General features: G+C 26.7%; 1 long non-coding RNA gene across 1 annotated transcript in view; it reads left to right on the top strand.

Annotated features, from left to right (window-relative positions):
- LOC126278647 (uncharacterized) overlaps nucleotides 1-14,200 on the top strand; it is a 93,472-nt gene extending 79,272 nt beyond the window's left edge. The window contains exon 2 of the long non-coding RNA XR_007550759.1: nucleotides 13,987-14,200. This is a non-coding gene — a long non-coding RNA (uncharacterized LOC126278647). The remainder of the gene's footprint in view (nucleotides 1-13,986) is intronic.
- Nucleotides 14,201-18,846: the final 4,646 nt, after the last annotated feature.

The raw sequence follows: 18,846 nt of genomic DNA, 5'->3' as shown, positions 1-18,846 counted from the left end.
TCGTGCCAGCAGCCGCGGTTATACGATTGATACAAGTGAATATTATTGGTTAAAACAGTTGTTTATATTATTAGGGTTGAAATATAAATTTGTAAGGTGAAATGTTAAAATTTATTTGTGGCCCTTTTTATGAATCTGTGAAATTTAAATAATAAACTAGGATTAGATACCCTATTATTTTAAATGTTAATTATATTTACCAGGGTACTATTAGTTAAGGTCTTTAAACCCAAAGAATTTGGCGGTATCTCATTCCATTCAGAGGAACCTACCCCATGATTGATAATACACGATTTACTCTACTTAATTTATTTGTTTGTATATCTCCGTTATCAGAGAATCTTTTTAGAGTTATAATTCTCAAGATTTATAATTATAAAATATTTCAGGTCAAGGTGCAGCTTATAGTTAAGAGGAGGTGGGTTACAATAGATTTTTGTTTATAACGGATTTGATAGTGAAATACTGTTAATGAAGGTGGATTTGATAGTAATTTAATTTATTTAATTTAACTGATATTGGCTCTGAGATGTGTACACATCGCCCGTCGCTCTCATTATTGATTATTCTATTTTATTTTAAAGTAGCTTCAATTTAGATGAGATAAGTCGTAACATAGTAGATGTACTGGAAAGTGTATCTAGGAAGAGTTTCAAGATATAACTTATTAGTAAAGTGTTTCATTTACACTGAAAATTTTTCTGTGCAAATCAGGATATCTTGATTATTTATTTTATTATATTTATTTTTTGTTTATTTAATTATTTAATATAAATAATTTTATTGTATTTTTGTCTTAGTATATTTTATAGAATTGATTTTTTAAATTATAGTTTATTGGTAATGTAAGTGTTTTATGAAATATTATTTTAAATTTTTTTAAGTAGATTTTATTTATTGTACCTTTTGTATCAGGGTTTATCAAAATTTTAGTATTTATTTTACTTGTCTCGATTTGGGTTGATTTATAAATAATTTATAGTTAATGTATCATAATTATTATTAAATTATTTATAGAAATGAGATGTTAATCGTTTCCCAAGATATCTAGTTTCTTAAGAAAAAATTTAATTTTTTAAAGTTATTTGTTTTTATTTAATTTTTTAAGTAAAAATATTAACTTATTTATTCTTTAAGGGATAAGCTTTGAAGTTAATAACCTATAATTTATTTTATAGAAATATAATAGTAAGCTTTAAACCAGCTATCTTTAAGATTACGTTTTAGTTCATTATTTTTTATTTTGATTTTATAAATATTTTAGGTTTTTTATTAAGATTATTAATTTAATTTTAAAATTTTTGTAATAATGATAGAATTAGTATATTTATTTGTATGAAATTTTTACCTTGTGAACTTATTATAAGGAACTAGGCAAAATTGATTTCCGCCTGTTTATCAAAAACATGTCCTCTTGTTTATAGTTTGAGGTCTGGCCTGCTCACTGAGCGTATTTTTAAAGAGCCGCGGTATTTTGACCGTGCAAAGGTAGCATAATCATTAGTCTCTTAATTAGTGGCTGGAATGAATGGCTTGACGAGAAATCAACTGTCTCTTAATAAATTTTTGAATTTAACTTTTGAGTCAAAAGGCTTAAATTCTTCTTTAGGACGAGAAGACCCTATAGAGCTTGACATTTTACTTTTATATAGTTTTTTGTTTGTCTTTCTATATTTAATGATGATGTTTTGTTGGGGTGACATGAAGAATAGATAAACTCTTCATTATTATATAATTTATTTATGTTTGTTATTTTGATCCATAATTTATGATCATAAGATTAAGTTACCTTAGGGATAACAGCGTAATTGTTTTTGAGAGCTCATATCGACAAAGCAGATTGCGACCTCGATGTTGGATTAAGAAAAATTTTGGGTGCAGGAGCCCAATGATTAGGTCTGTTCGACCTTTAAATTCTTACATGATCTGAGTTCAGACCGGCGTGAGCCAGGTCGGTTTCTATCCTAAGATTGTTAATCCATATTAGTACGAAAGGACCATATGGTTAAAATATTTCTTGTTATATTGATTAATATTAATTTATTTACTATTTTGACAGATTAATGTGTTGAATTTAGAATTCATTTATGTAGATTTTTTCTACAAATAGTATTGATACCTTATGATTTATTTATATTTATTTTGAATTTTCTTTTATTGGTTATTTGTGTTTTAATTAGTGTTGCCTTTTTAACTTTATTAGAGCGTAAGGTTTTAGGTTATATTCAGATTCGAAAGGGTCCAAATAAGGTAGGTTTTGTTGGAATTCCTCAGCCATTTAGAGATGCTATTAAGTTAATTTGTAAGGAGCAGCCAATTCCTATTATATCTAATTACCTACTTTATTATTTTTCCCCTGTTTTTAATTTAATGATTTCTTTAGCCGTTTGAGTAATTTTTCCTTATTTAACTTATATGTGTTCTTTTTCTTATGGATTTTTATTTTTTTTATGTTGTACTAGATTAGGTGTTTATACTGTTATAATTGCTGGTTGATCTTCTAATTCAAATTATTCTTTATTAGGTTCTCTTCGTTCTGTTGCTCAAACAATTTCTTATGAAGTTAGTTTAGCTTTAATTTTATTGTCTTTAATTATTTTAATTGGTAGTTTTAATATGTTTGATTTTATAAACTATCAGCTTTATTGTGGATTTATTATTATTTCTTTTCCTTTAGCTTTAGCTTGTTTTGCTTCTTGCTTAGCTGAAACTAATCGTACTCCTTTTGATTTTGCTGAAAGGGAATCTGAGTTAGTTTCAGGATTTAATATTGAGTATGGTGTGGGTGGTTTTACTTTAATATTTTTAGCTGAATATACTAGAATTGTCTTCATAAGAATGTTATTGGCTTTAATTTTTTTGGGCAGTGATTTTTATTCTTTTATATTTTTTATTAAGCTTGCTATTATATCTTTTGGTTTTATTTGGGTTCGTGGAACATTACCACGGTTCCGTTATGATAAATTAATGTACTTAGCTTGAAAAAGTTTTTTACCTTTATCTTTGAATTTTTTTATTTTCTTTGTTGGTTTAAAGATTTTATTTATCTCATTTGTTTAGTGAAATTTTTTGAGAAAAGTTAATAGAAGAGTTAAACTTCTAATTTTATGTTTTCAAAACATATGCTTTTCCTAAGCTAATTAACTTTATTCCTTAATTAATTTATCTCATGCGTTTGCGACATGGACATTAATTAAGAAATATGTGAAGTAAATAATTGTTAAGATTTGACCTGTTATAATATAAGGTTCTTCAACAGGTCGTTTACCAATTCACGTTAGTAAGCATACAACAACTACTATAATTCAGAATAAAATTTGATTAATAGGGTAAAATTGAATGCCTCGGAATGGTGTTTTATTATAAAATGGTAAAATTATTAAGATTCTAATTGATAAAAATAATGCAATAACACCTCCTAACTTATTAGGGATAGATCGTAGAATTGCATATGCAAATAGGAAATATCATTCTGGTTGAATGTGAACTGGTGTTACTAATGGGTTGGCAGGTACAAAGTTATCTGGATCTCCTAATAGGTAAGGATTAATTAAACATAGTATAATTAATAATGATGTTATTATTACAAATGTAATAGAATCCTTAAAGGTAAAGTATGGATGGAATGGAATTTTTTCAATATCTCCATTTAGTCCAAGAGGATTATTAGTTCCTGTTTGGTGAAGAAAAAATAAATGAATTGCTGCTATAGCAGCAATAATAAATGGTAATACAAAATGGAATGTGAAGAATCGATTTAATGTTGCATTATCAACAGCGAATCCTCCTCATACTCATTGGACTAAATCTGTTCCTAAGTATGGGATTGCTGATAATAAATTAGTAATTACTGTTGCACCTCAAAAAGATATTTGGCCTCAGGGTAAGACATATCCTATAAATGCAGTTGCTATAACTAAAAATAAAATCACTGTACCAATTATTCAGGTATGTATATATATATATATATAAGATCCATAGTAAATTCCCCGTCCTACATGTAAGTAAATACAAATAAAAAATATAGATGCTCCATTTGCGTGTAAGGTTCGGATAATTCAACCATTATTTACGTCTCGGCAGATGTGTACTACACTACTGAATGCTATTTCAATATTTGATGTATAATGTATAGCTAAAAATAGTCCAGTTACGATTTGAATTACCAAACATAACCCTAATAGGGATCAAAAATTTCATCAAAATGAAATATTTGTTGGGGCAGGTAAGTCAATTAAAGAGTTATTAATAATTTTAATTAAAGGATGTCTTAATCGTAAGGGTTTATTCATTAGTAATTATCTTATTTTACGAATAGGTCCCTGATTAATATTGGTGATTTTAACAACTGCTAGTAGTGCTAAAAATAAATAAATTATTATTATTATTGTAATAATGAATGTTGGTCTATTATATAATTTTTCTAAAGATATTGTTATTTCTTGATAATTGATTGAATTATCTATATTTATAGTTTCGGTGTTTTTGAAAAAGTCTATAAATATAGATATATCTAGAATAATTAATATTAATATGATAAATACTCACATTATTAATGTAATAATTATAGTGATTGATTTAGGCTGAAATATTTCGTTTGATGCAATTCTTGTAATGTAAATAAATAATACTAGTATACCACCAAGAAATGTTAAAAATAAAATATATGATAATCAATATCTTTCTATTATTGTTCCTGTTATTAATCCAACTAGGAAGGTTTGAAGGATACTAAAAAGCATTATTGATATTGGGTGTCTTAAATTAATAAAATTAATATTTATTACATTTGATAATGATATAATTATTATTTTGATCATTTCAGGGGTTAGTTTATTTAAAATACCGGTTTTGGGGACCGATGATGGAAGCTTTTGCCACCTCTGAAGTTTTAAAAGTGGGGGCTGGACTTATTTCCGGTTTACAAGACCGGCGTTTTTTTTTAAACTATTAAAACTAATGATTATATTCTCTATTTTTACTTCTTTATTGATTTATTTTGTTGGTGTTTGTGTTTTTTCTTCTAAACGTAAACATTTATTAATGGTTCTTTTGAGATTAGAATATATTGTTCTTTCTTTATTTATGTTACTTATTGTTTTTCTTATTGAGTTTGATTATGATTATTTTTTTCCTGTTTTTTTTTTAGTTTTTTCTGTTTGTGAGGGTGCTTTAGGTCTTTCTATTTTAGTTTCAATAATTCGTTCTCATGGTAATGATTTTTTTAATTCTTTTGGTTTATCTTTATGTTAAAGTATTTATTTATAACTATTTTTTTGATCCCTCTTTGTTTATTAAATAATTGTTGATGGTTGGTTCATTCTTTAATGTTTCTGTCGGGTTTTGTTTTTATAATTTGTGTTTATTCATATGCTGATTTGAATATAATTAGATATTATTTTGGTATTGATTATTTTTCTTTTAGTTTAATTTTATTTAGTTTTTGGATTTGTTCTTTAATAATCACTGCTAGAGGTTCAGTTTATTTAAGTTCATATCATTCTAATTTTTTGTTTTTATGGTTTTGATTTTAATAATTATGCTTTATTGTTCATTTGCTAGATTAAGTCTTCTTTCTTTTTATATTTTTTTTTGTGGCTAGATTAGTTCCTACTTTACTTTTAATTTTGGGTTGGGGTTATCAACCTGAGCGTTTGCAGGCTGGTGTTTATTTAATTTTTTATCCTTTGGTTGCTAGATTACCTTTATTATTAGTTTTATTTAAGGTTTATGATTTTTCTAATACTTTATATTTTCCTTTATTGGTTGATTTTGGTTCTTATTATTTTATGTTTTATGTATTTATAATTTGCGCTTTTTTAGTTGAGATACCTATGTTTTTGGTTCATTTATGACTTCCTAAGGCTCATGTAGAGGCCCCTATTTCAGGTAGAATCATTCTTGCTGGTGTTTTATTAAAGTTAGGTGGTTATGGTATTTTTCGTGTTATAAAGGTTATTTCTTATTTGGGTTTAAAGTTTAATTATTTTTGATTGTCTTTAGGTTTATCTGGGGGTGTTATTGTAAGATTTATTTGTTTTCGTCAGGTTGATTTAAAGTCTTTAATTGCATATTCTTCTGTTGCTCATAAAAGAATGGTTATTGGTGGATTGATGACTATGAATTGATGAGGTTGTGTAGGTTCTCTTTCTCTAATGGTTGGTCATGGTTTATGTTCTTCTGGTTTATTTTGTTTATCTAATATTATTTATGAACGTTTAGGTAGACGAAGATTATTAATTAACAAGGGTATAATTAATTTGATGCCAAGAATGGCTTTATGATGATTTCTTTTAAGATCATCAAATATGGCTGCTCCTCCTTCTTTAAATTTGGTAGGTGAAATTAGATTATTAAATAGAATTATATCTTGATCTTCTTTTAGATTCTTTGCTTTGATTTTTTTATCTTTTTTTTGAGCTGTTTATACTTTGTATATATATTCTTATTCTCAGCATGGGAATTATTATTCTGGTGTTTATACTTGTTCTCTTGGTTATTTTCGTGAATATCATCTTTTACTTTTACATTGATTGCCTTTAAATATTCTCTGTTTAAAGGGTGAATATTTCTTTGTTTAGTTTGACACTAGATCGCGTGTTAATATTGTTTTGTGGAATCAATGATATGAAGTTTTTCATCTTTAGGCCGTGAATTTATTTTCTATTTGTATCTTTGAGTTTTTTTTTCTTTGTTTATTTCGAGAACTATAATTTTTATTTTAGGTATTTATTATTTAATAATTGATTATAGAGTTTTTGTTGAGTGAGAGCTTTTCAAATTAAATGGTTCTATAGTTGTTATAACTTTAATTTTGGATTGAATATCTCTTATTTTTATATCTTTTGTTATATATATTTCTTCTTTGGTTATTTATTATAGAGAGGATTATATATCTGGTGAAAAGAATATAAATCGTTTTATTATTATTGTTTTAATATTTATTCTTTCTATAGGTTTTTTAATTATTAGTCCTAATTTAATTAGAATTTTATTAGGTTGAGATGGTTTAGGTTTAATTTCTTATTGTTTAGTTATTTATTATCAAAATGTAAAATCTTATAGTGCTGGTATATTAACTGCACTTTCTAATCGTATTGGTGATGTTGCTATTTTAATTTCTATTGCATGAATGTTAAATTTTGGTGGTTGAAATTATATTTATTATTATGATTTTATTTCTAATTCTTTTGAAATAAAGCTCATTACTATATTAATTGTTTTAGCAGCTATAACTAAGAGAGCTCAGATTCCTTTCTCTTCATGACTTCCTGCTGCTATAGCAGCTCCTACTCCTGTTTCTGCTTTAGTTCATTCTTCTACTCTTGTTACTGCTGGTGTTTATTTATTAATTCGTTTTAGACCAATATTGGATACTTATAATTGTGGTTGATTTTTACTTTTAATTGGTTGTATAACTATATTTATGGCTGGATTGGGCGCTAATTTTGAGTTTGATTTAAAGAAGATTATTGCTCTTTCTACTTTAAGACAACTTGGTTTAATAATAAGAATTTTGACTATAGGTTATCCAAAGCTTGCATTTTTTCATTTATTGGCTCATGCTTTATTTAAGGCATTATTATTTATATGTGCAGGTTCAATAATTCATAATTTGAAGGATTCTCAGGATATTCGTTTTATAGGATCAATTGTTAATTTCATACCTTTAACTTCAGTTTCTAGTTTATCTTTGTGTGGAATACCTTTTTTAGCGGGATTTTATTCAAAGGATTTAATTCTTGAGATGGTTTGTTTAAGATGAATTAATTGTTTAATTTTTTTCTTTATTTTTTTCTACTGGTTTAACTGCTTCTTATTCTTTTCGTTTGTTTTATTATTCAATATCTGGTGATAATAATTTTTATTCTAGATTTTCTTTTGATGATAAGGGTTATTATATTTCATTTGGAATAATTGGTCTATTGTTTGTTGCTGTTTTTGGTGGTAGTCTTTTATCTTGATTAATTTTTCCTATTCCTCATGTGATTGCTTTACCTTATTATTTAAAGTTTTTAACTATTACAGTTGTTATTTTAGGTGCTTATTTAGGTTATCTTATTTCTAATTTTGATTTTTCTCATAATTTATTTTCTTTAAGTATACTTTCTTTTGTTAGATTTGCTGGTTCTATATGATTTATACCTTTTCTTTCAACTAAGTTTATTAGATATATTCCTTTAAAAATAGGTTATTATTCATCTAAGTCATTTGATTATGGTTGAGGTGAATTACTTGGTGGTCAAGGTTTATATAGATTATTTATTTATTTAATTGGTTATATTCAAGGTTGATATGATTCTAATTTCAAGATTTATCTTTTAACTTTTATTTTTTGAATATTTATTTTGGTAATATTGTTTTTCGTTTACTTAAATAGCTTATAATTAGAGCGTGACACTGAAGATGTTAAGGAAGTATTTTTACTTTTAAGTATTTATAAATATAGATATATTATTTTTACAGTGAAAATGTAATGTTTTATTTAAACTATATAAATTCTAGAAATGTTAACGGAGTTTAACCGCTAATATAAAAAGTTAGCAGCTTTCATATTGGCTTTACATTTCCTTAATTGGAACTATTATAGTTCAATTATATTATTAACAGTAATACGCCTCTTTTTGGCTTCAATTAATAAGAATAAGGGTAGTACATACCAATCTTCCAGGTCGAAACTGACTGCAATATTTCGCTTCTTATTCTATTTAAGGTTGATTGATAATATCAATACTTTTTGAATGCAACCCAAATGTTATATTTAACTACAACCCTTTATTCTGCTCATTGTAATGCTCCTTGGTTTCATTCATGGTATAGTCCTCCTAATAGAACTAGAATAAAAAATATTGTTGATACTGTTCAGATTATAATGTCTGAAGTTTTAAAAATAATTACAATTGGTAGAATTAGTGCAATTTCTACATCAAAAATTAAAAAGAGTACTGCAATTAGGAAGAATCGTATTGAGAATGGTATTCGTGCTGATCTTTTTGGATCAAACCCACATTCAACTGGTGATCTTTTTTCTCGATCATTAATTAATTTTTTTGATAGTGTTGTTGCCAGGATTATAACAATTATTGGAATAATAAATCTAATGAAAACTCTTGTTGATAGAATTAGAATTGTTTTTCTTGATTTATATCAAGTTTTCTGATTGGAAGTCAAATGTACTATTTATACTAGAAAAACAATTATCTACCTCATCAATAAATAGAGATATATAAGAATAATCATACTACGTCTACGAAGTGTCAGTATCATGCTGCTGCTTCAAATCCAAAGTGATGTCTTGGTGAAAATTGATTTATTGAGTGTCGAAGTAGACATGTTGATAAAAAGATTGTTCCAATAATTACGTGTAAACCATGGAATCCTGTTGCAACAAAGAATGTTGATCCATAAACTGCATCTGCAATGGTAAAAGGTGCTTCTCAATATTCATATGCTTGAAGTATTGTAAAGTATAGTCCTAATAACACTGCGAAGAATAATCCTTGTAGTGCTTGAGTATGACTAGATTCCATTAAACTATGATGTGCTCAAGTTACTGTTACTCCTGATGCTAAAAGAATAGCTGTATTAAGTAATGGAATTTGTATAGGGTTAAAGGGTTGAATTCATATGGGAGGTCATAGTATTCCTAGTTCAATTGTTGGTGCTAATCTTCTTCTAAAGAATGCTCAAAAAAAAGAAACGAAAAATAATACCTCTGATGCAATAAATAAAATTATTCCTCATCGTAATCCAATTGATACAAATCCTGTATGTAATCCTTGATATGTTCCTTCTCGTACTACATCTCGTCATCATTGAATAATAGTTAGTAGGGTAATTCCAAATCCAATTATGAATAAGTTAATATTAAATAGGTGGAATCATTTTGCTAGTCCTGATACTAGGACTATTGCTCCAATTGCTCCTGTTAATGGTCAAGGTCTATAGTCTACTAAGTGGAATGGGTGGTTTGAGTGAGTTGTTAACATAGGTTTAATATACTTCTCTAGAATATAGAGTTCTTAGAATTGAGAAAACATAGGCTTGAATTATTGCTACTGCTGATTCTAGAATTAATAGAAGTATTTGTCCAATAATTAGTAATGAGATTAAGTTTATTGCTATAGATGGTCCTGTGTTTCCTAATAAGGTTAATAATAAGTGTCCTGCAATTATATTTGCTGCCAACCGTACTGCTAATGTACCTGGTCGAATAACATTACTAATTGTTTCAATTAGTACTATAAATGATATTAATGCAGGCGGTGTACCTTGTGGTACAAGGTGTGTAAATATATGATTAGTATGGTTAATTTATCCAAATAATATAAATCTTAGCCATATAGGTAGGGCAATTGCAAATGTTAATGCTAAATGTGATGTTCTAGTAAAAATATAAGGGAATAATCCTATGAAATTGTTAAATAATATTATAATAAAAAATTGAGATGAAAATGAATGTTGTTCGATTAAATGATTTTGGTCCAAGAAGTGTTTTAAAATCATTATGTAAGGTTAAATTTAGTTTATTTCAGATAATGTTAATTCGTGATGTGTAAAGTCAAAATAGTGATGGGATTAATAATAGTCCTAGAAATGTTCTAGTTCAATTGAATGATAAATTAAAGATGTTAGTTGATGGGTCAAATGTTGAGAATAGATTTGTTATCATTTTCAATTTAAGTTTTTTATTTCAATTGTTCCTTTTTCTGCTCTTTTAATAAGGTTAGGTTTAAATGAGAAGAAGTTTATTTGATTAAACAAGATTAATGTAGCTGAAAATATAATGAATAGTGAGAATCATATAAGAGGGGATATTTGAGGGATTTGGATATCATTTCCCCCATCAGAAGTAGTCGTTAATTTACTATTATTTTGGTTTAAGAGACCATTACTTACTTTCAGTCATCTGATGAATTTCAAGGTGTACTAATTTTTTTTAGTTACTTTAGATTGACACTCTAATGTTATTTATTTTAACTAACTCCTTAAATTATCTTAGATAATCACTTAATAAATAAATTTACTGAAGTTCTTTCAATTACAATTGGTATAAATCTGTGGTTTGCTCCACAGATTTCTGAGCATTGTCCAAAGAATAATCCAGGTCGATTATTGTGAATGTTCCTTGATTTTAACCGACCTGGCGTTGCATCAATTTTAACCCCTAAAGCAGGAACTGCTCATGAGTGTAGAACATCTGATGCTCTTGTTATTACTCGTACTTCTGTATTTATTGGTAGGATTGTTCGCTTATCTACATCTAGTAGTCGGAATCCATCATTTTCTAGGTCTTGTTCTGGTGTTATATAAGTGTCAAATTCTACGTCTATGAAGTCTGAATATTCATATCTTCAATATCATTGTCGTCCAATGGTTTTAATTGTAATTATTGCATCTACTGAATCATCAAGTAAATATAATAGTCGTAATGATGGAAGGGCAATAAAAATTAATGTAATTGCTGGTAAAGCTGTTCAGATTGTTTCAATTAAATGTCCATGAAGTATATTACGGTTAGTATAGGCAATAAATAATATATAACTTAGGGCATAACCTACAATTACTGTAATTAATAATAATACGACCATAGTATGATCATGAAAGAATGATAATTGCCTCCATTAATGGTGAAGCTCCATCGTGAAGAGATAAATTTGATCATGTTGCCATTAATAAATATTTTCTAATAAAAGGTCAAACCTTTATTTGTAGAGCTTAAATCTACTGCACTAATCTGCCATATTAGAATCTAGAGATTAATGGTAATTCTGAGTAACTATGTTCTGCAGGAGGGTATATTGTAGTCATTCTGTTGATCTTCTTATGTTAGCTCTAAATATAATTGCTCGGTTTGTAATCATTCTTTCTCATATAATTACAATGAATATAATGATTTCCTACAATAGAAATTGTAGACCCAATTCTTGATACTACGTTTCATGATGTATACTGCGTCTGGGTAGTCAGAGTATCGTCGAGGTATTCCTGCTAATGCTAGGAAGTGTTGAGGAAAGAATGTTAAATTTACTCCAATGAATATATTGTAAATTGGATTTTTAATCATGTATTATTTATAGTTAATCCTGTAAATAGTGGATATCATTGAATGACACCTCCTATAATTGCAAATACTGCTCCTATAGATAATACATAATGAAAGTGGGCTACTACATAATATGTATCATGTAATACAATATCAAATGATGAATTTGCTAATACTAATCCTGTTAATCCACCAATTGTAAATAGGAAAATAAATCCTAGAGCTCATAATAATGGTGGATTGAACTTGAATTTAGGTTCCATATAATGTAGCTAATCATCTAAATACCTTAATTCCTGTAGGTACAGCAATAATTATTGTTGCTGATGTAAAATATGCTCGTGTGTCAACATCCATTCCTACTGTAAATATATGATGTGCTCATACAATAAATCCTATTAGTCCAATTGATAGTATAGCATAAATTATACCTAATGTTCCAAATGATTCAATTTTTCCTCTTTCTTGACAGTACAATATGTGAAATAATTCCGAACCCCGGTAGAATTAAAATATAAACTTCTGGGTGTCCAAAGAATCAAAATAGATGTTGATATAGAATTGGGTCACCCCCTCCTGCAGGGTCAAAGAATGATGTATTTAAATTTCGATCTGTTAATAATATAGTAATAGCTCCTGCTAAAACTGGAAGTGAAAGGAAGGAGAAGTAATGCTGTAATAGCTACAGATCATACAAATAAAGGTGTTTGATCTAAAGTTATACTTTCTGATCGTATATTAATTGGCTGTTGTAATGAAATTCACTGCACCAAGAATAGATGATACACCTGCTAAGTGCAGTGAAAAAATAGCTAGATCTACAGATGCACCCCCGTGTGCAATAGCTCCTGCTAGAGGAGGGTAAACTGTTCATCCTGTACCAGCACCATTATCTACTATAGAAGATGTAAGAAGAAGGGTTAGTGAAGGTGGTAGTAATCAAAAACTTATATTATTTATTCGTGGAAATGCTATATCTGGTGCACCAATTATTAGTGGAACAAGTCAATTACCAAATCCACCAATTATAATAGGTATTACTATAAAGAAAATTATTATGAATGCGTGAGCTGTAATAATAACATTATAAATCTGGTCATCCCCCAATTAGAGATCCGGGTTGGCCAAGTTCAGCACGAATAAGTATTCTTCATTGATGTTCCTACTATTCCTGCTCATGCTCCAAATATGAAGTATAAAGTACCAATGTCCTTATGCTTTGTTGAGAATAATCATTTTTGCGGTAAGATGGCTGAATTTTAGGTGGTAGACTGTAAATCTACTTATGAGATGTTTTCTCTCTTATCATATTTAGGTCTTATATTCAATTATGATTCTAGACTGCAATTCTAGAGGTGTAAAATTTTACTAAGGCCTAAAAGATTATTCTTTTAATTATAACTTTGAAGGTTATTAGTTTGATTAACTTAAGTCCTTAGTATAATGAAATTAAGGTTGATGTTGAAATCAATCCTATTGTTGAAATTATTACTGTTATAGGAAGAATGATTCTTGATTTTTGGGACTTTATCTTTATAGATCACGAATTTTCTGTGTATGATATAATTAGAGCTGAGAATCTAATACGTATATAGTAGTAGAGTGTAATTGTAGTTAATACAACTATAATAGTTATAATGGTTGTTATATTGTTTTCTATTAATGATTGTATTACAATTCATTTTGGTAAGAATCCAAGGAATGGTGGTAGTCCACCTAAAGATTAGAATATTATGAATTTAATTTCGGTTTTTATATTTCTGGCTGAATAAATTTGATTTATGAAAAATAAATTTATTTGCTTAAATAATAAAACTATAATTAATCTTAATAGTGAGTAAATAATGAAGTATAGTTCTCAGATGTTTTCTCTGACTGTTAATGAACTAATTATTCAACCTAGATGTCTGATTGATGAATATGCTAAAAGTTGTCGTAAGGATGTTTGATTTAAACCTCCTATTACCCCAATAATAATTCTTAAGATAATAATTGTTCAAATAAAAGTTCTTAATTGAATACAATAAGATAAGACCATTATTGGGGCGATTTTTTGTCATGTTATTAATGTTAAACAATTATTTCATCTTGATGCTCCTATAACTTCTGGAAATCAGAAATGGAAAGGTGCAGCTCCAATCTTTAATAATAGTACTAGATCTAATTATTATTGACGGGATAAATTCTGTTTCCCATCCCATGGGATATTTTTATTTGAATCAGCAAAATTGAAAATAATAATATTGTCGATGCTATTGCTTGGACAATAAAATATTTAATTGATGATTCATTTATTATTATATTTTTATTTCTTGTTAGGAGCGGAATAAATGAAAGTAAGTTGATCTCAAGTCCTATTCAAACCCCAAATCAGGAATTTGATGAAAATGGACAGGATCGTTCCTATCATTAATGTTGATAGGAAGAGAAGTTTTGTAGAGTTGTTGGTCATTAAAAAGGAGAGGATTGATACCTCTATAAATGGGGTATGAACCCATTAGCTTGTTTAGCTTACCTTTTTACATTAAGGTGTATGATGCACATTAGTTTTTGATACTAAAGGAGGTAGTTTAATTCTATCTTATGTAATTTTAATGAGGTAATTTTATTTACTTTATTTACCCTATCAAGGTAACCCTTTAATCAGGCACTTCATTTATTTTAATATATAAATCGAAAGTTTTTTTTTGAAATTCTTTTATGTATTATTTTGTTTAATTAGGATTAATTTATCCTGCTCATTTTATTTTTTTTATATATATATATATAATAAATAATTTATATTAATATATTACATTTAATTGAAATTAAAGTATTATAAGTTCATCTTACCATTATCAATTGATTATTTTAATGCAATTATTTACCTAGGATTATAGCTACTTATGTTTTTAGCTTAAAATAGGTTATTATAATATAATATTTATAATAATATGTAATTTAATATTTAATATTATTATAATTGGATATAATAAATAAAATTATTAATTTAAATATAAAATATTATAATTAATATAAATAATTATATTAATTATAATAATATAATTATGTAAATTATCTATAATTAGATTATTTAACTAATATATATGAAAGTTAACTTAATATAAAAAAAGAATTCATTTTAATAACAAATTATATTAAATTACATAATTATATAAAATATATTTATTATATTATTTAATCTTTTTTATTTATTAGTGAAAAGAAAGATTAAATAAGAAAGAATATAATACATTTATTGCTATACATGTTCCATATTAATCTTTAATTATATATAATAGAGAAGTTGTTGTGGTCATACATAGGGGCGTTCTTTTTTTTTGTTAATGTCTGTGGTTTTTTTCTTTTTTTCTTTAAATATTTGAATCTTTTATTTTTCCTGAATTAATAGATTTAAAATTTTCTTATTTTTTATTTTTAAAAAGTTTATTCTTGCTTGTTTTATTCACTTTCTCTTTGTATTATATGTAAGTTTTGTTAGACTAAATGTTCTTTTTGTAGTAATTTGATTTAATTATCAAGTGATTTTGGATTTAGCAATTGATTTAGTATCGGCATAATTCGTGCCAGCAGCCGCGGTTATACGATTGATACAAGTGAATATTATTGGTTAAAACAGTTGTTTATATTATTAGGGTTGAAATATAAATTTGTAAGGTGAAATGTTAAAATATATTTGTGGCCCTTTTTATGAATCTGTGAAATTTAAATAATAAACTAGGATTAGATACCCTATTATTTTAAATGTTAATTATATTTACCAGGGTACTATTAGTTAAGGTCTTTAAACCCAAAGAATTTGGCGGTATCTCATTCCATTCAGAGGAACCTACCCCATGATTGATAATACACGATTTACTCTACTTAATTTATTTGTTTGTATATCTCCGTTATCAGAGAATCTTTTTAGAGTAATAATTCTCAAGATTTATAATTATAAAATATTTCAGGTCAAGGTGCAGCTTATAGTTAAGAGGAGGTGGGTTACAGTAGATTTTTGTTTATAACGGATTTGATAGTGAAATACTGTTAATGAAGGTGGATTTGATAGTAATTTAATTTATTTAATTTAACTGATATTGGCTCTGAGATGTGTACACATCGCCCATCACTCTCATTATTGATTATTCTATTTTATTTTAAAGTAGCTTCAATTTAGATGAGATAAGTCGTAACATAGTAGATGTACTGGAAAGTGTATCTAGGAAGAGTTTCAAGATATAACTTATTAGTAAAGTGTTTCATTTACACTGAAAATTTTTCTGTGCAAATCAGGATATCTTGATTATTTATTTTATTATATTTATTTTTTGTTTATTTAATTATTTAATATAAATAATTTTATTGTATTTTTGTCTTAGTATATTTTATAGAATTGATTTTTTAAATTATAGTTTATTGGTGTATTGTAAGTGTTTTATGAAATATTATTTTAATTTTTTTTAAGTAGATTTTATTTATTGTACCTTTTGTATCAGGGTTTATCAAAATTTTAGTATTTATTTTACTTGTCTCGATTTGGGTTGATTTATAAATAATTTATAGTTAATGTATCATAATTATTATTAAATTATTTATAGAAATGAGATGTTAATCGTTTCCCAAGATATCTAGTTTCTTAAGAAAAAATTTAATTTTTTAAAGTTATTTGTTTTTATTTAATTTTTTAAGTAAAAATATTAACTTATTTATTCTTTAAGGGATAAGCTTTGAAGTTAATAACCATTAATTTATTTTATAGAAATATAATAGTAAGCTTTAAACCAGCTATCTTTAACATTACGTTTTAGTTCATTATTTTTTATTTTGATTTTATAAATATTTTAGGTTTTTTATTAAGATTATTAATTTAATTTTAAAATTTTTGTAATAATGATAGAATTAGTATATTTATTTGTATGAAATTTTTACCTTGTGAACTTATTATAAGGAACTAGGCAAAATTGATTTCCGCCTGTTTATCAAAAACATGTCCTCTTGTTTATATTTTGAGGTCTGGCCTGCTCACTGAGCGTATTTTTAAAGAGCCGCAGTATTTTGACCGTGCAAAGGTAGCATAATCATTAGTCTCTTAATTAGTGGCTGGAATGAATGGCTTGACGAGAAATCAACTGTCTCTTAATAAATTTTTGAATTTAACTTTTGAGTCAAAAGGCTTAAATTCTTCTTTAGGACGAGAAGACCCTATACAGCTTGACATTTTACTTTTATATAGTTTTTTGTTTGTCTTTCTATATTTAATGATGATGTTTTGTTGGGGTGACATGAAGAATAGATAAACTCCTCATTATTATATCATTTATTTATGTTTGTTATTTTGATCCATAATTTATGATCGTAAGATTAAGTTACCTTAGGGATAACAGCGTAATTGTTTTTGAGAGCTCATATCGACAAAGCAGATTGCGACCTCGATGTTGGATTAAGAAAAATTTTGGGTGCAGGAGCCCAATGATTAGGTCTGTTCGACCTTTAAATTCTTACATGATCTGAGTTCAGACCGGCGTGAGCCAGGTCGGTTTTTATCCTAAGATTGTTAATCCATATTAGTACGAAAGGACCATATGGTTAAAATATTTTTTGTTATATTGATTAATATTAATTTATTTACTATTTTGACAGATTAATGTGTTGAATTTAGAATTCATTTATGTAGATTTTTTCTACAAATAGTATTGATACTTTATGATTTATTTATATTTATTTTGAATTTTATTTTATTGGTTATTTGTGTTTTAATTAGTGTTGCCTTTTTAACTTTATTAGAGCGTAAGGTTTTAGGTTATATTCAGATTCGAAAGGGTCCAAATAAGGTAGGTTTTGTTGGAATTCCTCAGCCATTTAGAGATGCTATTAAGTTAATTTGTAAGGAGCAGCCAATTCCTATTATATCTAATTACCTACTTTATTATTTTTCCCCTGTTTTTAATTTAATGATTTCTTTAGCCGTTTGAGTAATTTTTCCTTATTTAACTTATATGTGTTCTTTTTCTTATGGATTTTTATTTTTTTATGTTGTACTAGATTAGGTGTTTATACTGTTATAATTGCTGGTTGATCTTCTAATTCAAATTATTCATTATTAGGTTCTCTTCGTTCTGTTGCTCAAACAATTTCTTATGAAGTTAGTTTAGCTTTAATTTTATTGTCTTTAATTATTTTAATTGGTAGTTTTAATATGTTTGATTTTATAAACTATCAGCTTTATTGTTGATTTATTATTATTTCTTTTCCTTTAGCTTTAGCTTGTTTTGCTTCTTGCTTAGCTGAAACTAATCGTACTCCTTTTGATTTTGCTGAAGGGGAATCTGAGTTAGTTTCAGGATTTAATATTGAGTATGGTGCGGGTGGTTTTACTTTAATTTTTTTAGCTGAATATACTAGAATTGTCTTCATAAGAATGTTATTGGCTTTAATTTTTTTGGGCGGTGATTTTTATTCTTTTATATTTTTTATTAAGCTTGCTATTATATCTTTTGGTTTTATTTGGGTTCGTGGAACATTACCACGGTTCCGTTATGATAAATTAATGTACTTAGCTTGAAAAAGTTTTTTACCTTTATCTTTGAATTTTTTTATTTTCTTTGTTGGTTTAAAGATTTTATTTATCTCATTTGTTTAGTGAAATTTATTTGAGAAAAGTTAATGGAAGAGTTAAACTTCTAATTTTATGTTTTCAAAACATATGCTTTTCCTAAGCTAATTAACTTTATTCCTTAATTAATTTATCTCATGCGTTTGCAACATGGACATTAACTAAGAAATATGTGAAGTAAATAATTGTTAAGATTTGACCTGTT

The sequence above is a fragment of the Schistocerca gregaria genome, chromosome 6 (assembly GCF_023897955.1).
Source record: "Schistocerca gregaria isolate iqSchGreg1 chromosome 6, iqSchGreg1.2, whole genome shotgun sequence".
Classification (NCBI taxonomy): Eukaryota; Metazoa; Arthropoda; class Insecta; order Orthoptera; family Acrididae; genus Schistocerca; species Schistocerca gregaria.
The sequence above is the reverse complement of the archived record's forward strand: the minus strand, read 5'-3'. Positions and strand labels throughout refer to the sequence as shown.